Source organism: Oryzias latipes, chromosome 18, assembly GCF_053564925.1.
Source record: "Oryzias latipes strain Hd-rR chromosome 18, Olatipes_Hd-rR_3.1".
Taxonomy (NCBI): domain Eukaryota; kingdom Metazoa; phylum Chordata; class Actinopteri; order Beloniformes; family Adrianichthyidae; genus Oryzias; species Oryzias latipes.
The window spans coordinates 8986041-8999209 of record NC_136254.1 but is presented as its reverse complement, the minus strand read 5'-3'; the positions used below and the strand labels follow the sequence as shown (position 1 = coordinate 8999209).

General features: G+C 41.0%; 1 protein-coding gene and 4 long non-coding RNA genes across 6 annotated transcripts in view; 2 read left to right on the top strand and 3 right to left on the bottom strand.

Moving 5' to 3' along the window:
- The window catches only part of LOC144987366 (uncharacterized), a 96286-nt gene that overhangs the window by 24511 nt on the left and 58606 nt on the right, over positions 1-13169 (top strand). The window lies entirely within an intron of this gene.
- The window catches only part of LOC144987372 (uncharacterized), a 215991-nt gene continuing 203557 nt past the window's right edge, over positions 736-13169 (bottom strand). The window contains exon 2 of the long non-coding RNA XR_013651254.1: positions 736-820. This is a non-coding gene — a long non-coding RNA (uncharacterized LOC144987372). The remainder of the gene's footprint in view (positions 821-13169) is intronic.
- LOC111946324 (uncharacterized) lies at positions 4823-7144 on the top strand. The gene is made up of 4 exons (XR_002871998.2): positions 4823-5014; positions 6291-6355; positions 6460-6615; positions 6722-7144. It is a non-coding gene; the product is annotated as an uncharacterized LOC111946324 (long non-coding RNA).
- Positions 9173-9879, bottom strand: LOC144987370 (uncharacterized). The gene is made up of 4 exons (XR_013651251.1): positions 9810-9879; positions 9661-9702; positions 9423-9485; positions 9173-9284 (listed from the first exon to the last, which is right to left on the bottom strand). It is a non-coding gene; the product is annotated as an uncharacterized LOC144987370 (long non-coding RNA).
- Positions 10224-10833, bottom strand: LOC144987371 (uncharacterized). Of its 2 annotated transcripts, none has more exons than XR_013651253.1 (4): positions 10745-10833; positions 10652-10667; positions 10473-10552; positions 10224-10300 (listed from the first exon to the last, which is right to left on the bottom strand). It is a non-coding gene; the product is annotated as an uncharacterized LOC144987371 (long non-coding RNA). The 2 variants fall into 2 exon arrangements; XR_013651252.1 differs by having other exon boundaries at positions 10224-10270.

Genomic DNA, 13169 nt, shown 5'->3' with positions numbered 1-13169 from the left:
CTCCGTTTCCAGGAAATGATGTCACCCATGCATTCCTTGATCTGGTGCTGCAACGATGACTGCTCGACGTACCTATTGCTGCACTGAAAGTGACGGGGCGTTGGACCTCCTCTGCATTCCAATGACACTTCTGACTGAATTAATTAATCAATGTCAACCGCAGAATGAATGTAAATTCTTCGATTATAGATGTTAAAAGAAAATTATAGCCAGGTGGAAGCCTCAAAAAATTTAGGTTGCTCTAAGTTGTATCATAGTTTGCGCGGTGCTCGGATCTGGTTCTTAAGCTCATTTGTTTGTAGTATGCCAATGAAGCATAGTAAATATGGGCGTTGAACTCGTTCTTAATATTGGGATGGAACCTCATTTATATGGATGTTCCTTGAGCGCTTATAATTGGTATGCCAAATGGAGAAAATTATGGCTATTAAGCTCGTTCGTGGTACTGTCGTTGGGAGCTTCGAAATAACGGATGTTACTTAAGCGCGTGTATATATAGTTGCCAAAATGGTAGAGTTTATGGTCATCAAACTTGTTCTTAGTTTAATAGAAGTTTGAATAATGGCTTTTAAGCATGTCATACGCCATCGGAAGCTTTGGATTGGATGTTAAGTTAGTGTATCATACGGGTTGTTTGGCGGTTTAAATTATAGTTTAGCACAGCGTTTTGCGGAAGTGAGCTTACGTTCTAAGATCAGTTTATGTTGGCTCCCCTTTTATTTCTTTCCCTCTCTCTTTCAGATAGTATGTTCCTCTAGTGGTTTCCACGAACAGGAGCGACCCTACGGTCAATGGTGCCGGGTCACACATAGCAGATCCACTAGATAGCATGTCCCCTTCGTGGCGCTGTACTCGAACGGGGGCGGCCCAACGGTCAATGGTGCCGGGTCACACATAGCAGATCCACTAGATAGCATGTCCCCTTCGTGGCGCTGTACTCGAACGGGGGCGGCCCAACGGTCAATGGTGCCGGGTCACACATGGCAAATCCACTAGATAGCATGTTCCCTTCGTGGCGCTGTACTCGAATGGGGGCGGCCCAACGGTCAATGGTGCCGGGTCACACATAGTAGATCCACTAGTTAGCATGTTCCCTTCGTGGCGCTGTACTCGAATGGGGGCGGCCCAAACGGTCAATGGTGCCGGGTCACACATAGCAGATCCACTAGATAGCATGTTCCCTTCGTGGCGCTGTACTCGAACGGGGGCGGCCCAAACGGTCAATGGTGCCGGGTCACACATAGCAGATCCACTAGATAGCATGTTCCCTTCGTGGCGCTGTACTCGAACGGGGGCGGCCCAAACGGTCAATGGTGCCGGGTCACACATAGCAGTCATACTGGGAAATAAAATGAAAATGGAATGCTGCCGAAAACACACCCCATTTTATTACACACTGATTTTACATTCACATTTTCTCTTCTTCTGGATGATTTTAGTGTTGGGGGTTTTGTTACCCGAAAGTTTTATGGAATTTTATGGAAGTTTTATGGAATTGAACGGAGCCTTATGCCAAACGGAAATATGTGAATGCCAACTTAAAGAATGTGGAAAAATGTCAAATAAATATTTCTTACTGCAAGAGTTGTCTGACTGAAATGACGATTTATCGTATTTCGGGCAGATACTCGCTGCAGTGTTTTTTCAGGTAAATACCCTAGGGCGGTTCAGTTAATTAACTCACCTGCTCAGCGTCCTATTTAAGCCAGGTGCGCAGTTGTTCATTCTTTCTTACCTTCAGCGCTCATTCTTCGCCCCACCCTCCTCCCCGGCTTCCACCTGTGGGCTCCGTAACGGGGGGTTTTGTTACCCGAAAGTTTTATGGAATTTTATGGAAGTTTTATGGAATTGAACGGAGCCTTATGCCAAACGGAAATATGTGAATGCCAACTTAAAGAATGTGGAAAAATGTCAAATAAATATTTCTTACTGCAAGAGTTGTCTGACTGAAATGATCTAGGTGGTAAAGAAGACCTGGTCTGTAACTGGGCCACTGTATGTAGGACCCATGTGGTATAACTTACATGGGTCCCACATGAGGAGCCCTCATGGGCTAACCAAATAGGCCCAATAAAGGGTCTATGTGGGCGAAGAAGACCTACTCTGTAACTGGGCCACTGTATGTAGGGCCCATGTGGTATAACTTACATGGGTCCCACATGAGGAGCCCTCATGTGCTAACCATATAGGCCTGATAAAGAGCCCGGGTGGGCAAAGAAGACCTGGTCTGTAACTGGGCCACTGTATGTAAGACCCATGTGGAATAACTTACATGGGTCCCACATGAGGAGCCCTCATGGGCTAACCAAATAGCCCCAATAAAGGGTCTATGTGGGCGAAGAAGACCTGGTCTGTAACTGGGCCACTGTATGTAGGGCCCATGTGGTATAACTTATATGGGTCCCACATGAGGAGCCCTCATGGGCTAACCATATAGGCCTGATAAAGAGCCCGGGTGGGCAAAGAAGACCTGGTCTGTAACTGGGCCACTGTATGTAGGGTCCATGTGGTATAACTTACATGGGTCCCACATGAGGAGCCCTCATGGGCTAACCATATAGGCTGAATAAAGGATCTAGGTGGGCGAAGAAGACCTGGTCTGTAAGTGGGCCACTGTATGTAGGACCCACATGGTTTGCTACAAATGAGTACCAAATTAAGAGTGCTAATGGGTTAACCATAGAGGCAGGTATTTTAAAAGGTTGTTTTGTATTCTGTTACTAGACATATGCTTAAAATCCAAGAAGATGAGTAAAATGACAGAACCCCTGAAGACTCTTTCCAAATTGAATATGAATCACAGCTTTTCTAATTCTCATCAGTCCAGCTGTTAACACTGGCTAAATTGATGAACCACAAATAGACATACATTTTAATATTTTACCATGTTTTACCCAGACCAACCTGCATTTGCAATATTGGACAATTATGACATTTATTTTTTCCTGTCCGGAGTTTTGGTAGTTTGTAGAGGAAGTGCTGAGATTTTGAGGATGTAGCAGTAAGCAATTAGATACAAGTAGGGTGACCACTTGTCCCAATTTTGGCACCATACAACCATCTAGTCTTCTGTCTGGCTTTCCTATTTATTAAAAATATTTACTTTTTTCATTGGTGCTCAGTGGATCCAACACAGATTCAAGTTTTTAACGACACAGTTTAAGATGAAGTGGTAACTTTGTTTGAACATAACACATTTGTTGTGTTGCTGTCCTATTCAGAACAAGCCTGGCTTCAAGGTTCAAGGTTTTTTTATTGGCCATGTATGCATATGCAGTCAATGCTTAGGGGTGCAAAGGTCTCAAGGTAACGTTTTGAAAAAGAGGAATCATTGTGCTCCGCTCATGTGTCGAAGTGTCCTTGGGCAAGACACTGAACCCCACCTTAACTCTGTTTTTTAAGGTTGACGCAAGTGTTCGGCAGCGGAGCCACCACCAGTCTGTGAATGTGTGTGTGAAAGGGTGAATGGAATTATGACTGTAAAGCACTTTGGGCCTTCAAGGAAGGTAGAAAAGCTCTGTATCCGTGTACGACATTTACCATTTACCAGTATTGTAATTTGTCCTATCACAATCTGACACGTCACCGGACCAACGGACAGCCATTAAAAAAAATGTGACGTCAGCATTAGTCCCAGGACCCTGAAGGACCTCCAACGGTAATTGCAGGCTGAATAGTTTTGGTACCTACACCTACTATACCCTAACTTAAATTCTAAAACACAGAAAACTAATGCTATATACAGTATGTTTTGTGAAACACAGCAGTTTTTAACCTTTTTCAATCCACCCAGTTTTAGTGCATACAAAATGAACCAAGACTTTTATTCCCTGTAACTTGCAATCAACAAACAACACAGATTTAATCTCAGGGCCCTGCAGAAGGGCACTTGCAACCCATCAGTGGGCTCAGGCCAGCTGAATAAGAATTGCAGGCAATTAGATTGCAGATTACAAGTTATTAGACATTTATTTGGATGGTGGTCTTTGGTTGCATTTCAGTTATTAATTTTTGACATTATTTTAACTGTGGCAGTCTAGCTGTGGGAAAGGTGAATGTGTCGTGATGCTGTCCTCTGCGCTGTGTCTCACGCTTTGCAGTGTTTCTGTTTTAACAGAGTGAGCTGGGTGAGGTGAATATCTAATAATTCCCTTAGTTCATCTAATTTAGTGCATGCAATTTTAATTAATTTTTTTTGGAATTATGTTGGAAGTATTTAAATGTGAAATTGGTTGGAACACAGCAGAATATTCCCCTTCGTAGTAACACCTTTGCACTAATATGGGGCGGCGGTGGTGCAGTGGTAGGGCAGTCGACCCATGATCGTAAGATTGCAGGTATGATTCCCGCCTTGCATGCCCATGTGTCGCAGTGTCCTTGGGCAAGACCCTGAACCCCACCTTGCCTCTGGTGGGAGGTTGGCGCCAGTGTTCGGCAGCGGAGCCGCCATGTGTGTGTGCATGGGTGAATGGACCTGTGACTGTAAAGCGCTTTGGGCCTTCGAAAGAAGGTAAAAAGTGCTATATAAGTATACGCCATTTACCATTTAATCACAATGAGCATAAAGAGCAATTTGCTATTTTTTCTTTTACTTGTGTTAGCTTACAAAAATAGTTTAACATCTGTCATGCAAACTTACCTGACACTACTACTGAAATAAAATGTGTTCATATGCTGGATTGGTTTAGTCTAGTTTTTATAGAAAATTTTAATATGTAAATAAAATGACTTTTTTATTGGAGTAGAAACCTGCCTTATTACAAAAACCCATTTTGACTGTTGAAAAGTAAAAAAAAAAATAGAATTAAAGTAAGTTTAATTTTTCTCAAAGGGCAAGCAGGGTGGTTTAAGGAGTTCAAAGTGGTAAGCAGGCGTTGCTGATTGGACGGTTGCTGCGTTTTGAATCTCCCGCTCATTTCCTGATACGGATTCAGTCAGTCGTCCTGGTCCGTCAACGCAAGGAGATTCTGCACTTCTGTCGCACCATTCATCCAGGCCATTTATTGATATCAAGGTAAGATACCTTTTTGGTTTTGTGTTTTGTTTACAGCTCTAACTGGCGATGATAAATGTGGTTCATAAAAGCATGCGCAGCTCGGGAGTGTTGTTCTGTCCTGCAGTTGAATCCATCCACGTTACAGCGGCTTTTGCATTTGAAAGAAGCCGGTGTCACAAACGGGCAGACAACTAGTTTCCACGTGCAGAAGGTTTATTTCCAGACATGATGACAAGTATAGGGTCGCGTCACCGATCATCCAGCCAGTGTGTGTCGGCGTTTCACCGAGGCGTCAAACAAGGAAGCGCATCCTAGTAACAGAGTTGCCAGATTCGGCGGGTTTCCGTCCAATTTAGTGGTTTCTATTTGGATCTTGCGGGGATAACTTGTTTTGGCCATATATAATTTGGCCAGGTTTTGTGTGAAATGTTTTTTTAGTTCGTTTTATTATGAGTCTGAATGATCTTATTTTGAAAAATGACCGGAATTTCTCAGTAAAAATGAATGAATACTAATCAGTCCAGCGGCGAGTTTAGATCCATAAAATGCAAAATCTTTTTTGTTTTAGCTTTTTAGTGTATTATAATGTTGATTCCTCACAAAATGACACCTAAGCGGTATTTCGACCCATTCGCGAGTATTCCTCTAAAATCGAGCGGGTTCTTCTCATGAGCTGACGTGAAGAACACATTATTGAGAACGGTCCCGTTCATGAGAGTCTGCGCTGCCGGCACCGCCCACAGACACACACCCACTTTCTCCGCAGAGCAAAAATGTTTGTCAAAAGCGCTTTATTTTTATATGCACAATATGCACATCCATCTTTGCAGAAGTCTGAATGTTTTTTTGTTTTCCTGGGAGAAACGCAGACACGCTGCCGAGGCCGACTCCATCTGCCGAGATTGACGTCACACACACAGAGCGAAAGCCGGTGACTCAGAGGATGAGTCCTGTTATTTCCAGTTTGGAAAAAAACGCAGGATAATAACCAATATTTAATCAAAAAAATCCTTTTGTGTGTGTGCCAAAGGTAATATTATCATATATATGGATGTTGCTTACTATTAAGGGCTTAGAAATAACAGGGTATAGGCCCCTGTATTGAGTTTCTGGAAGTATTTAATAGTTTTAATTATGCTTAATAAATATATATATATATATATATATATATATATATATATATATATATATATGAGTAAACGTAATTTTATTTATCATCCTAGAGTTACTTGAACACTTGCTTCAGGGAATGGTTATTTCAGAGTTTAGTTGTTTTGTCCCTTGTGTTGGTCAGGTCACCTGCAGCTTCACTCAAGTTGTCGTGACAGACTCGCCGATATAGATTTCATGTCAGCAGTTGTAAGTTTATACTTAAAGTTTTATTTTATTATTTATATATGTAATTAAGCTGTTAACGTTTAACTGCATCTTTCTATCTTGTGATATTTTCTCTATTTAAAAAGGTTGCTGTGGTTGGAGTAATTGGGGACTCTTGGACGATGCAACCAGAAGAATGATGGGCTTCCTCATGTCCAATGAGTTGGCTCTGCAATATAACCTGTTTGGACGTCATGGAGAGAATAAATTCTGCTAACTGCGTCTTTTTGATGTCTTCTATGGTAATTAGAGTTGAATTTATTAATTTATATTCATCACTGACAAATGATTTAGTAAATTTAATCCCAGGCTAAAATGAATACTTTGTTTTTTGTGATTTCTTTTTAGGGGCAGTGAAGAAAAAATGACATCACCCAACCAGTCCCACTAAAGGAAGTGGAGAAGGGCCTCTCCAAATGGTTTGTTGGAGCTCGTGACAGGGGAGGAAACCGAGCTATAAGGACTCAAAGAGAGCTTGAATATCAAGCCGATGGAGCTTGTTCTCAGGAACCGTCAAGGATGCTATGAGTATTTTGTTTTACTGGATTTATTTATTTTTTCGTCACATAATTGGCACACATTAAGGTTGTTCATATTGTACTGTACCAAGTGAAGTAGTTCTTTATTTTATTAAGTAACTGTTGTATGTTAGATCCTGTGTGTTATCTGTTAAACCTTTGGGTGACCTTGCCATGGTCTTGTATCTCGTTTTCACAATGCAGGATCAGGATAATTTATTTTCTTTTATTAAATTGAAACATTTTAAAAGCATTTTGTTGACGTCATTTGGAAAATTATGTTGTGAAACAGTGGGATTTTACAGAATCTTCTCATTTGGGTTTTAGGAAAGCTAGATGGAAAAGACCCTATAATGGTTCACTGGTATATAGCACTGTAGGAAAACACAGGTGGGACCTCAATGGCAACACTGCACAAACCCACTCATGGCCCACATGGTGGCTTATTTAGGTCCCACATTAACCCAATATGCAATACTAATTGATGCTTAAGTGGGGCCAAAATGGGTCATGGATGATTACCTGATTGGGGCCCATCTTTGCCCTGTTTCAATCATACTTCCAGCCCACAGATGAAAAACTACGAGTTATGGTTAACTATGAGTATGGTTCTAATGCTACTTACCCACTAGGGGCCTACAGGAAACCCACTGACCACCCACTTCAAGCCCATGTGGGCACACACAGTTGGGGCCACCATGGAAACTGCGGACAAACCCACTCATAGCCCACATTATAGCCCATTTAGGTCCCACATAAAACCCATATGCAATACTGATAGACACATTAGTGGGGCCAAAGTGGGTCTTGGGTAGTTTACCCAGTTGGGACCCACATGGGCCCTGTTTTTATCCCACTTCCAGCCCACATGGGCAAATATATGGGCCCTACATGGGTTCTAATATTATTTACCCACTTGGGGCCTAACTGACACCCACTCAGCACCCACTTCAAGCCTATGCGGGCATACACAGTTGGGGCCACCACGGAAACTGCGGACAAACCCACTTATAGCCCACATTAAAGCCCATTTAGGTCCCACATACAACCCATATAGGATACTGATAGACACATTAGTGGGGCCAAAGTGGGTCTTGGGTAGTTTACCCAGTTGGGACCCACATGGGCCCTGTTTTTATCCCACTTCCAGCCCACATGGGCAAATATATGGGCCCTACATGGGTTCTAATATTATTTACCCACTTGGGGCCTAACTGACACCCACTCAGCACCCACTTCAAGCCTATGCGGGCAGACACAGTTGGGGCCACCATGGAAACTGCGGACAAAACCATTTGGGGCCCACATTTTCTGCCCATCTTTAAACCATATGGGGCCCACTTGGCTTTGCTGGCTGGGTTCTTACTATTTTTCTAACTATGGAAGACATTTATAAAGAAAAATAAGTTTAAAACTGCATTTATTTAATGAAATAATTGTGAATGAGGAGCAGATGACAAAGACCCTTGTAGGTGTGATGTAGGTCCTACAATCTGTGGGCCACTAGCTCCCTGCTCTGCTCCATTCTGATGCATCACTTGTAGACGACTAGATCCATGAACGTCTTTGTTTTCCTCATCTGAGCTGGAATCTGAATAAAAACTGTACGACTGGATAATTCCAGTATCGCTCGCCATTGTTGTTGCAGCGCTAAAGTTAGTTTGAGGGGCTGTAAGCTAGCTGGAGAGAGTGTAAGCAGAGAATGATGGGAAATGGGGGCAGGCTTACTCCTTTTAAAATGGATCAAAATATCATCAGAGTGGAACTTTAGCTGAATTTGTTCGGTTAGTAAAGTTTAACACATTTTACATTATAAGAACTTAAAAAAGTTTAAAAGTACATCAGAAGCTTAAAAAAATAATCATGGAGAAGAATAGTCTCAAAGTCTGACCAAATAAGGACTCACACTCCTTCTGCAGCGTTCAGTTCAACAACAGAACAAGTCCAGTTGTTTCCTGATGGTTCTGGTGAAAGTAAGACACTGTCTGAAAGTCCAGACTGACCTGGATCTGGACGTCCAGGATCTTAAAGGACAGAAAAGTCTGAAGCTCCATGTTGTTCATGATCAGCCTTGATAGAGCAGACTGTGTGAACCAGAGACATCAGCTGATCCTGGACTGCAGCTGCAGATTGGTTGATGTTGGAAAAACTAACAATCCAGAGAAAATCTCAGCAAATTCAATTCATCCCTGAGTTCCTTTAGGATTATATGTTAGGCAGCTGCAGGAAAGTTAAAATCACATATGAAATAAAAAAACTGAACAAAAATACTAAAATGAGACCAAAAGAGAGGCAAACATTTGGAGCCCAGCAAACGTGCAGCTGTCCAGCAGCGCCACCTACAGGTGAGACGTTTGTTCATCACATTGATGGATGCTGCTGGCTCTGTGGATCTACAAGAAAAGCCAAAATGCAGAGTTACTCAGCAGCTGAGGGTGGAGCATGGTCTTGATGCAGAACCTACATCAACAAATTCAAGCTTCTATCATTTCTATCAGATTTGATCTCTAGAGAATCAGATGGAAACTTACCAAGTGTTTGTCCTCATTGAACTTCAGAGTAAAGCATCTCATCAGCTGAATGAGACCATTTTCCTGTCAGAAAATCAAATCAAATATTAAGTAGAAACTGGAAAACAATAAAGACAGTTGTGTTCATTTCACATTGTGACAAGTGAATGACTTGAAAACATTGACTTGAATGAATCCTGCAGTTTCCTTTCCAGCAGTTTTCAGTCAGTGAAGTTACAAAGATGAAGATTTGACTTACCTTTGTTTTTCTTCATGATCTGTGCATACAGCTGACTGCCATCTAAAAGCAAACAACATCCAACATGACAGAAGCTGACAGCCTGACAGTCATTTGGAAAGGCAGCTGCATGGATGGAGAAGATGTTTCCATGTAGTGGCAGATCTTACCTGCAGACGCTCCTGTCTTCACATCAGAGTAAACTGTCTCCTCTGCTGCTTTCTGTCTCTTTTCTGTCAGGAAACATTGGATTTGACTCAACTGGTTCATAAATCTATCTTGAAGCTTTTTCTTTAGTTAAATGTTGAATAAATGCTTTGATTTTCTCACTTTTCTTAGTGACGGTTTTAAGATTGATTGAAGAATATGTAACCTTCCTGGATTCACCTGAAACAACAATTATTCATATTTTTATATTTGGATCATTTCTTCTTCTTTCATCTAAAAGTCTACAATAAAAAGATGTTTTCTTTAATTTTTTTTTATATGTCTGATAGAGAAAATCTGTCATTTTTGTACCACAGAATAATAATTTAGATGTAAATGAACAGATAAATGTTCTTAATCCTGACTGATTCTTTCATTTTACCTTTGTTTTCATCTTCTGGATCAGTTTGAATCTCCTCAGGACCTTTGTGTGATTCAAACAGAGAAGAACCACCTTAAAAAGGAATTTCACAAAGACAGAATCAACCTCTTCTAAACCAACAGGAACAAAATGTTTCCATCAGTTTCCAGATCAGACATCAAGAGATGAAACTGTTCTGTTCAGTTCATTTGTTCTAAAGTCAAACTTCTAGAATAAATCCAGATCAGTCAAAGTTTAGACTAACCATGGAGGAGCATGGAGTCATTTCTGTGCTGAGCTTCTCTGTGGTCTGCAGCAGAGCTCTGGTTGTTGTCCTGAGAGCTGCTGGAAGAAAGAAATAGAAAGATTAGAATGATTGAAAACATCATCTCCAAGAAAATCATCTGTCACACTTTAAACATAGAAACACAGAGCTGCACAAACCTGATGATGTCTGAATCTGGAAAGAAAAAAAATCTGTTATTGATTAACATGAGATTATTATGAATATTATCTAATAATAATAATATTTCTCACCTCTTGATCTTTTGTAGAGAAACCACATCATGAATAGAAAAATGACCAAAACTACAGAAGTTAGAGCAACAACCAAGACAGGAAATGAGGAGCTGTCACGTCTGGATGTAGCTGTAAAAAACATGTTTTATTCAAATATATGTAAATATTATCACCTAAAGGGTTTACAATGAATCAATAGAGATTTGCTGACATGTTACTGCCAACCAGCTCTGTGGTGATTCTTTTCCTGAGGATTGACACTTGTAGAAGCCTTCATGAGACTTTGACACTGCAGGGATGACCATCTCCACTCTGCTCTCACTTTGGATGATTGTGTCATTTTGATAGAAAAACACTTTAGAAAGAAGATTTTCTGTCCTCAACTTGCAGCCAAGAGTAACAGAATGTCCCTCAGTCACAGGATGGACAGGACTCAGCAGGAGAAGCTCATCATCATCTGGAAACATCAACATTCATCTTCATCACATATGATCCCAACATGTTTGACGTCTGCTTCATTCTGCTTTGACATCCAGTTGATCATCTAAATCCATCTTCAACTTCTGCATGTGTTTCAAATCAATCCAATGATGAAAGTCAAGCTAAAAATAGGAATCCAAACATGTTTCCACTCACAGTGTCCAGTGATGTTGACTGCGTTGCTGAATACTGATCCAGACTCACACCAGTACACTGCATTACTGGACTGGATCTTCTGAACATGACATGTTGATCCATTCATTGTTCCCCAGTCAGAACAGAATGACAGGAAGTCAGGAAGCAGAAACCTGCTGACTCTCCACTCAGCAGAGTTTCCCTCACAGCTCAGTGAGACAGAGTCAGAGGTGAAGTGTTGGACTCTGTCAGGACTCACTGAGAGAGACGCTGATGGATGAAGATCTGAAAACAAACAGGATGAAGATCAGCACACTTTAGCTTCATTTGGAGAGCAAAGAGACACAAAAACAAATGTGTTTCAATGGATTTTCATTCAATGGCTTGGAGTTAGAATGGCTCTATGCAAATGAAAAGAAACATTTGTTTACAGCATTTTGAATGACATTTGACTGTTAGCAATAAGTGGAAAGAAGCAAACTAAAGAGCAGAATCTGACAGCATTAGAAATGTGAAGAGAAATCATTCAGTGTTGACAGAAATGAAACAACAATCAGAAGTCTGACCTCCAGACCAGACAAAGTGAGGCTGACTGTAAAGAGTGTAGAAGTGTGGCTCTCCTCTTCCAGCTCTGCACACATATCCTGCTGTGTGTGTCTGTCCATGAGTTGTCTGCAGTCCCATTGGAGCTAGCAGGCAGCAGCTCATAGCTGTAAGAGCCAGACTTGTGTGATAGATCAGGAACAGCTTTATACCAGTAGAAGCTCCATCCTGCAGACACATGTTCAACCTCACAGCTCAGAGTCACTGAGGCTCCAGGACTCAACCACCATGGAGACACTCTCAGGACAGGTTCTGGTGGAGAAATAGTGTTGTTTTTAGTGACTTTGTTGTGTTTCTGACCAAACTCTTTCATGTGACACCTTTGGTTCTGATAGAAGAAGCTCCACAGGTTGACAGAACTCTGATAACTCTGCTGTCAGACAGAAATGAAGCAGGAGATTTTTCACTTTCTTCATGATTGTTTTGACCTCTCTGCTGCTCTGCTGTGACTTCTGCTGCTCTATGACAGAGCCTCTATGACAAACTACACTATTAGAAGAAATGATCAGCAGCTTCTCTTCAACAGAGATCATTTATTGTCAATGTTTCACTTTTACAGATGATGGACCAACTCTGTCAGCGTGCAACACTTTGATTTTTGCAGGAACTGCAACAGAAACACAGCAATGCTCTTTAGCTGAAATGGACTCAATATTATTCAATTCTGTCTATTCCACTGTTATGTTGGTTTTTCATCAAGAATTGTTCTTGTCATTAAGTTGCTATGGTTACCAATACCCCTCCCTTCAGTTCATTTTAATAGATGCCGATCAAAACTTTAAAAACCGGAAACAGTAGTTTAATCGTTAAAGATGAGAACAATTGTTTTTGATTTTTAAATCATTTTATAGCTGTTTTCAAATCAAGCAGACAGTGTCACACCAACATCCTTTTGTTAGGTATATGTGTTTACATTTACAGCAGGGCTCATTTTGGCCTTTTTAGAAGACAAATTTGTTCCAGTGACTTTGTAGTTAAAAGTAAAGAAAACGTGTTGCTTATAAAATAAGAGTGAAGAGCTTTAGAACCAAAACTTAACAGTTTTATAGATATTATTCAAAATAATAAACTTTAAACATTTTATATTTTCATATTAAAACCTTTTTAAACTCACCAATGGTGACTGGATCACTGAACTCTGTGTGATAAACTGGTTCTCCTCTTCCTCCTCTGCATCTGTAGACTCCTCCCTGTGAGACTCTGATTTGTCCATTTGAGAGGAAAT